This window comes from Anopheles moucheti (genome assembly GCF_943734755.1).
Source record: "Anopheles moucheti chromosome X unlocalized genomic scaffold, idAnoMoucSN_F20_07 X_unloc_4, whole genome shotgun sequence".
NCBI classification, from domain to species: Eukaryota; Metazoa; Arthropoda; class Insecta; order Diptera; family Culicidae; genus Anopheles; species Anopheles moucheti.
Window position 1 is genome coordinate 617,501 of NW_026453548.1, and position 7,500 is coordinate 625,000.

General features: G+C 40.5%; 1 pseudogene; it reads left to right on the forward strand.

Annotated features, from left to right (window-relative positions):
• The window catches only part of LOC128308464 (uncharacterized), a 5,694-nt pseudogene extending 5,496 nt beyond the window's left edge, over window positions 1-198 (forward strand).
• Window positions 199-7,500: the final 7,302 nt, after the last annotated feature.

The window sequence follows — 7,500 nt, forward strand, 5'->3', positions numbered from 1 at the left end:
GCAACGGGCGGGAGCACGCTGCACGTGGAAGTACCTTACCACAGGGAACCCTGGTGGCTGTGTTTCCGTCGACCGTGGATACAACTAGTTTCGACACCTTCGACCGCCCGCAAACGACGGGACTACAGGCTGGGAGCTGCGAGTTGTAGAGATGCGTTCGCATCGATCCTCTCAGGCGACCCATGCTTGCTGGTGCTCGCGTTCACTTTGGGAATGGAGTGTTCGCGAGAGTGATTGTTGTGTTGTGTGTGTACAGTTGGTGCTTGCGTGCACTCCCATAGTGGAGTGTTCGCGAGCTTAAAACGCTAAGTCCCGATTAATACTCTCCTCGCAACATTATGTGCGTGGCTCCACGCCAAGTGGGATTAGCGGTGCGAAACGCGATTGGTAAAGTCGATGGTGATGTGCGTACCAACAGGCGATTTGTTAAGTCAAATGCGAACTGTGGTGCAACAGGCAATGTGTGTTTATTATCAGGTGTTGTTGGAAGTCAATACGATTTGACTTTCAAAAATTTTTCTAAGTCCCGATTTTTTTTCTCGTCGAGTAACTACAATGCACTATTTCTATCGCAGCGGACTTGTTGTTCATGGCCTTAATGATCGCGAACGAACACGTATTCGCAAAAAAATTTTTGTATGAAAAAGTCACCACTCGGGTACCTCCATACAAAAGTACCAAGTTCGGGTCGAGTGGTCGATGGACGTCGAAGGTGAAAATTTTTCATCATCGAAAATTTTTTCCAAAGTTGAAGCAATTGGGCCCTAGAGTATGAAAAGTGAAACCACGGATCGATTTGAGAAATAAAAATTTTGGTATGAAAAAGTCACCACTCGGGTACCTCCATACAAAAGTACCAAGTTCGGGTCGAGTGGTCGATGGACGTCGAAGGTGAAAATTTTTCATCATCGAAAATTTTTTCCAAAGTTGAAGCAAATGGGCCCTAGAGTATGAAAAGTTAAACCACGGATCGATTTGAGAAATAAAAATTTTTGTATGAGAAAGTCACCACTTGGGTACCTCCATACAAAAGTACCAAGTTCGGGTCGAGTGGTCGATGGACGTCGAAGGTGAAAATTTTTCATCATCGAAAATTCTTTTTAAAGTTGAAGCAAATGGGCCCTAGAGTATGAAAAGTGAAACCACGGATCGATTTGAGAAATAAAAATTTTTTGTATGGGAGGGCCCCTGCTAGAACATTTTTCCTAAGTGCGACCATTTTACCCAATGAGTCAAAAAAAAATTTTTTTCACGGTGACTCAAAACTTCAATATTAGACTTCCCTGAGTATGAAAAGTGAAACGAAAATCATTTTTGAGAAGAAAAAATTTTTATATGGGAGGGCCCCTGCTAGAACATTTTTACCAAGTGCGACCATTTTACCCGGTGAGTCAAAAAAAAATTTTTGTATGGGAGGGCCCCTGCTAGAACATTTTTCCCAAGTGCGTCGATTTTGGGTCGCCGACACAAGCTCGGGTCAAAAAAATTTTTTTTTCACGGTGACTCAAAACATCAATTTTAGACTCCCCTGAGTATGAAAAGTGAAACGAAAATCATTTTTGAGAAGAAAAAATTTTTGTATGGGAGGGCCCCTGCTAGAACATTTTTCCCAAGTGCGTCGATTTTGGGTCGCCGACACAAGCTCGGGTCAAAAAATTTTTTTTTTCTCGGTGACTCAAAACATCAATTTTAGACTCCCCTGAGTATGAAAAGTGAAACGAAAATCATTTTTGAGAAGAAAAAATTTTTGTATGGGAGGGCCCCTGCTAGAACATTTTTCCCAAGTGCGTCGATTTTGGGTCGCCGACACAAGCTCGGGTCAAAAAATTTTTTTTTTCTCGGTGACTCAAAACATCAATTTTAGACTCCCCTGAGTATGAAAAGTGAAACGAAAATCATTTTTGAGAAGAAAAAATTTTTGTATGGGAGGGCCCCTGCTAGAACATTTTTCCCAAGTGCGTCGATTTTGGGTCGCCGACACAAGCTCGGGTCAAAAAATTTTTTTTTTCTCGGTGACTCAAAACATCAATTTTAGACTCCCCTGAGTATGAAAAGTGAAACGAAAATCATTTTTGAGAAGAAAAAATTTTTGTATGGGAGGGCCCCTGGTAGAACATTTTTCCCAAGTGCGACCATTTTACCCGGTGAGTCAAAAAAAAATTTCTGTATGAGAGGGCCCCTGCTAGAACATTTTTCCCAAGTGCGTCGATTTTGGGTCGCCGACACAAGCTCGGGTCAAAAAAATTTTTTTTTCACGGTGACTCAAAACATCAATTTTAGACTCCCCTGAGTATGAAAAGTGAAACGAAAATCATTTTTGAGATGAAAAAATTTTTGTATGGGAGGGCCCCTGCTAGAACATTTTTCCCAAGTGCGACCATTTTACCCGGTGAGTCAAAAAAAAATTTTTGTATGGGAGGGCCCCTGCTAGAACATTTTTCCCAAGTGCGTCGATTTTGGGTCGCCGACACAAGCTCGGGTCAAAAAAATTTTTTTTTCACGGTGACTCAAAACATCAATTTTAGACTCCCCTGAGTATGAAAAGTGAAACGAAAATCATTTTTGAGAAGAAAAAATTTTTGTATGGGAGGGCCCCTGCTAGAACATTTCTCCCAAGTGCGTCGATTTTGGGTCGCCGACACAAGCTCGGGTCAAAAAAATTTTTTTTTCACGGTGACTCAAAACATCAATTTTAGACTCCCCTGAGTATGAAAAGTGAAACGAAAATCATTTTTGAGATGAAAAAATTTTTGTATGGGAGGGCCCCTGCTAGAACATTTTTCCCAAGTGCGTCGATTTTTGGGTCGCCGACACAAGCTCGGGTCAAAAAAATTTTTTTTTCTCGGTGACTCAAAACATCAATTTTAGACTCCCCTGAGTATGAAAAGTGAAACGAAAATCATTTTTGAGAAGAAAAAATTTTTGTATGGGAGGGCCCCTGCTAGAACATTTTTCCCAAGTGCGTCGATTTTGGGTCGCCGACACAAGCTCGGGTCAAAAAATTTTTTTTTTCTCGGTGACTCAAAACATCAATTTTAGACTCCCCTGAGTATGAAAAGTGAAACGAAAATCATTTTTGAGAAGAAAAAATTTTTGTATGGGAGGGCCCCTGCTAGAACATTTTTCCCAAGTGCGTCGATTTTGGGTCGCCGACACAAGCTCGGGTCAAAAAATTTTTTTTTTCTCGGTGACTCAAAACATCAATTTTAGACTCCCCTGAGTATGAAAAGTGAAACGAAAATCATTTTTGAGAAGAAAAAATTTTTGTATGGGAGGGCCCCTGCTAGAACATTTTTCCCAAGTGCGTCGATTTTGGGTCGCCGACACAAGCTCGGGTCAAAAAATTTTTTTTTTCTCGGTGACTCAAAACATCAATTTTAGACTCCCCTGAGTATGAAAAGTGAAACGAAAATCATTTTTGAGAAGAAAAAATTTTTGTATGGGAGGGCCCCTGGTAGAACATTTTTCCCAAGTGCGACCATTTTACCCGGTGAGTCAAAAAAAAATTTCTGTATGAGAGGGCCCCTGCTAGAACATTTTTCCCAAGTGCGTCGATTTTGGGTCGCCGACACAAGCTCGGGTCAAAAAAATTTTTTTTTCACGGTGACTCAAAACATCAATTTTAGACTCCCCTGAGTATGAAAAGTGAAACGAAAATCATTTTTGAGATGAAAAAATTTTTGTATGGGAGGGCCCCTGCTAGAACATTTTTCCCAAGTGCGACCATTTTACCCGGTGAGTCAAAAAAAAATTTTTGTATGGGAGGGCCCCTGCTAGAACATTTTTCCCAAGTGCGTCGATTTTGGGTCGCCGACACAAGCTCGGGTCAAAAAAATTTTTTTTTCACGGTGACTCAAAACATCAATTTTAGACTCCCCTGAGTATGAAAAGTGAAACGAAAATCATTTTTGAGAAGAAAAAATTTTTGTATGGGAGGGCCCCTGCTAGAACATTTCTCCCAAGTGCGTCGATTTTGGGTCGCCGACACAAGCTCGGGTCAAAAAAATTTTTTTTTCACGGTGACTCAAAACATCAATTTTAGACTCCCCTGAGTATGAAAAGTGAAACGAAAATCATTTTTGAGATGAAAAAATTTTTGTATGGGAGGGCCCCTGCTAGAACATTTTTCCCAAGTGCGTCGATTTTTGGGTCGCCGACACAAGCTCGGGTCAAAAAAATTTTTTTTTCTCGGTGACTCAAAACATCAATTTTAGACTCCCCTGAGTATGAAAAGTGAAACGAAAATCATTTTTGAGAAGAAAAAATTTTTGTATGGGAGGGCCCCTGCTAGAACATTTTTCCCAAGTGCGTCGATTTTGGGTCGCCGACACAAGCTCGGGTCAAAAAATTTTTTTTTTCTCGGTGACTCAAAACATCAATTTTAGACTCCCCTGAGTATGAAAAGTGAAACGAAAATCATTTTTGAGAAGAAAAAATTTTTGTATGGGAGGGCCCCTGCTAGAACATTTTTCCCAAGTGCGTCGATTTTGGGTCGCCGACACAAGCTCGGGTCAAAAAATTTTTTTTTTCTCGGTGACTCAAAACATCAATTTTAGACTCCCCTGAGTATGAAAAGTGAAACGAAAATCATTTTTGAGAAGAAAAAATTTTTGTATGGGAGGGCCCCTGCTAGAACATTTTTCCCAAGTGCGTCGATTTTGGGTCGCCGACACAAGCTCGGGTCAAAAAATTTTTTTTTTCTCGGTGACTCAAAACATCAATTTTAGACTCCCCTGAGTATGAAAAGTGAAACGAAAATCATTTTTGAGAAGAAAAAATTTTTGTATGGGAGGGCCCCTGCTAGAACATTTTTCCCAAGTGCGTCGATTTTGGGTCGCCGACACAAGCTCGGGTCAAAAAATTTTTTTTTTCTCGGTGACTCAAAACATCAATTTTAGACTCCCCTGAGTATGAAAAGTGAAACGAAAATCATTTTTGAGAAGAAAAAATTTTTGTATGGGAGGGCCCCTGGTAGAACATTTTTCCCAAGTGCGACCATTTTACCCGGTGAGTCAAAAAAAAATTTCTGTATGAGAGGGCCCCTGCTAGAACATTTTTCCCAAGTGCGTCGATTTTGGGTCGCCGACACAAGCTCGGGTCAAAAAAATTTTTTTTTCACGGTGACTCAAAACATCAATTTTAGACTCCCCTGAGTATGAAAAGTGAAACGAAAATCATTTTTGAGAAGAAAAAATTTTTGTATGGGAGGGCCCCTGCTAGAACATTTCTCCCAAGTGCGTCGATTTTGGGTCGCCGACACAAGCTCGGGTCAAAAAAATTTTTTTTTCACGGTGACTCAAAACATCAATTTTAGACTCCCCTGAGTATGAAAAGTGAAACGAAAATCATTTTTGAGATGAAAAAATTTTTGTATGGGAGGGCCCCTGCTAGAACATTTTTCCCAAGTGCGTCGATTTTTGGGTCGCCGACACAAGCTCGGGTCAAAAAAATTTTTTTTTCTCGGTGACTCAAAACATCAATTTTAGACTCCCCTGAGTATGAAAAGTGAAACGAAAATCATTTTTGAGAAGAAAAAATTTTTGTATGGGAGGGCCCCTGCTAGAACATTTTTCCCAAGTGCGTCGATTTTGGGTCGCCGACACAAGCTCGGGTCAAAAAATTTTTTTTTTCTCGGTGACTCAAAACATCAATTTTAGACTCCCCTGAGTATGAAAAGTGAAACGAAAATCATTTTTGAGAAGAAAAAATTTTTGTATGGGAGGGCCCCTGCTAGAACATTTTTCCCAAGTGCGTCGATTTTGGGTCGCCGACACAAGCTCGGGTCAAAAAATTTTTTTTTTCTCGGTGACTCAAAACATCAATTTTAGACTCCCCTGAGTATGAAAAGTGAAACGAAAATCATTTTTGAGAAGAAAAAATTTTTGTATGGGAGGGCCCCTGCTAGAACATATTTCCCAAGTGCGTCGATTTTGGGTCGCCGACACAAGCTCGGGTCAAAAAAATTTTTTTTTCTCGGTGACTCAAAACATCAATTTTAGACTCCCCTGAGTATGAAAAGTGAAACGAAAATCATTTTTGAGAAGAAAAAATTTTTGTATGGGAGGGCCCCTGCTAGAACATTTTTCCCAAGTGCGTCGATTTTGGGTCGCCGACACAAGCTCGGGTCAAAAAAATTTTTTTTTCACGGTGACTCAAAACATCAATTTTAGACTCCCCTGAGTATGAAAAGTGAAACGAAAATCATTTTTGAGAAGAAAAAATTTTTGTATGGGAGGGCCCCTGCTAGAACATATTTCCCAAGTGCGTCGATTTTGGGTCGCCGACACAAGCTCGGGTCAAAAAAATTTTTTTTTCTCGGTGACTCAAAACATCAATTTTAGACTCCCCTGAGTATGAAAAGTGAAACGAAAATCATTTTTGAGAAGAAAAAATTTTTGTATGGGAGGGCCCCTGCTAGAACATTTTTCCCAAGTGCGTCGATTTTGGGTCGCCGACACAAGCTCGGGTCAAAAAAATTTTTTTTTCACGGTGACTCAAAACATCAATTTTAGACTCCCCTGAGTATGAAAAGTGAAACGAAAATCATTTTTGAGAAGAAAAAATTTTTGTATGGGAGGGCCCCTGCTAGAACATATTTCCCAAGTGCGTCGATTTTGGGTCGCCGACACAAGCTCGGGTCAAAAAAATTTTTTTTTCTCGGTGACTCAAAACATCAATTTTAGACTCCCCTGAGTATGAAAAGTGAAACGAAAATCATTTTTGAGAAGAAAAAAATTTGTATGGGAGGGCCCCTGCTAGAACATTTTTCCCAAGTAAATTCGATTTTACCCGGTGAGTCAAAAAATTTTGAAAAAAATATTTTGCCAAAATCGTGTTCATTGCCTATTATAAGGGACCAGGTCAGCTCACACGCATTTTTGGAGACCATATGGAAAGTGCGTCTGGGATTGCGGAAATTAAGTTTAGAGTGTTAAATGATGGTTTCGCAATCCCGAAAGGCTCAAAATCCACCCTAAGGTTCCCCGGGTGAAATGTGGTTTCCAAGGTGTGAGCGCTATCGGTGATAGAGTTGGAATGTGATTTCCAGAGCGCAGGGCGACTGGGCTAGAGCGAAAATCATAGACAAGGGTAAGTATTGGACTGAACGACTCGAAGCAAACGAAAATCATAGACAAGGGTAATGGACTGAACGACTCGAAGCAAACGAAAATCACATACAAGAGTAATGGACTGAACGAATCGAAGCAAACGAAAACCGCAAACAAGGGTAATGGACTGAACGAATCGAAGCAAACGAAAACCACAGACAAGAGTAATGGAGTGAACGAATCGAAGCAAACGAAAACCAAAGACAAGAGTAATAGAGTGAACGAATCGAAGCAAACGAAAACCACAGACAAGAGTAATAGAGTGAACGAATCGAAGCAAACGAAAGTCATGGACAAGAGTACTGAAAATCGGACCAAACCTCTAGAAGCACACGAAAATCATGGACAAGAGTACTCAAAAACACGGACCAAACCTATGGAAGCACACGAA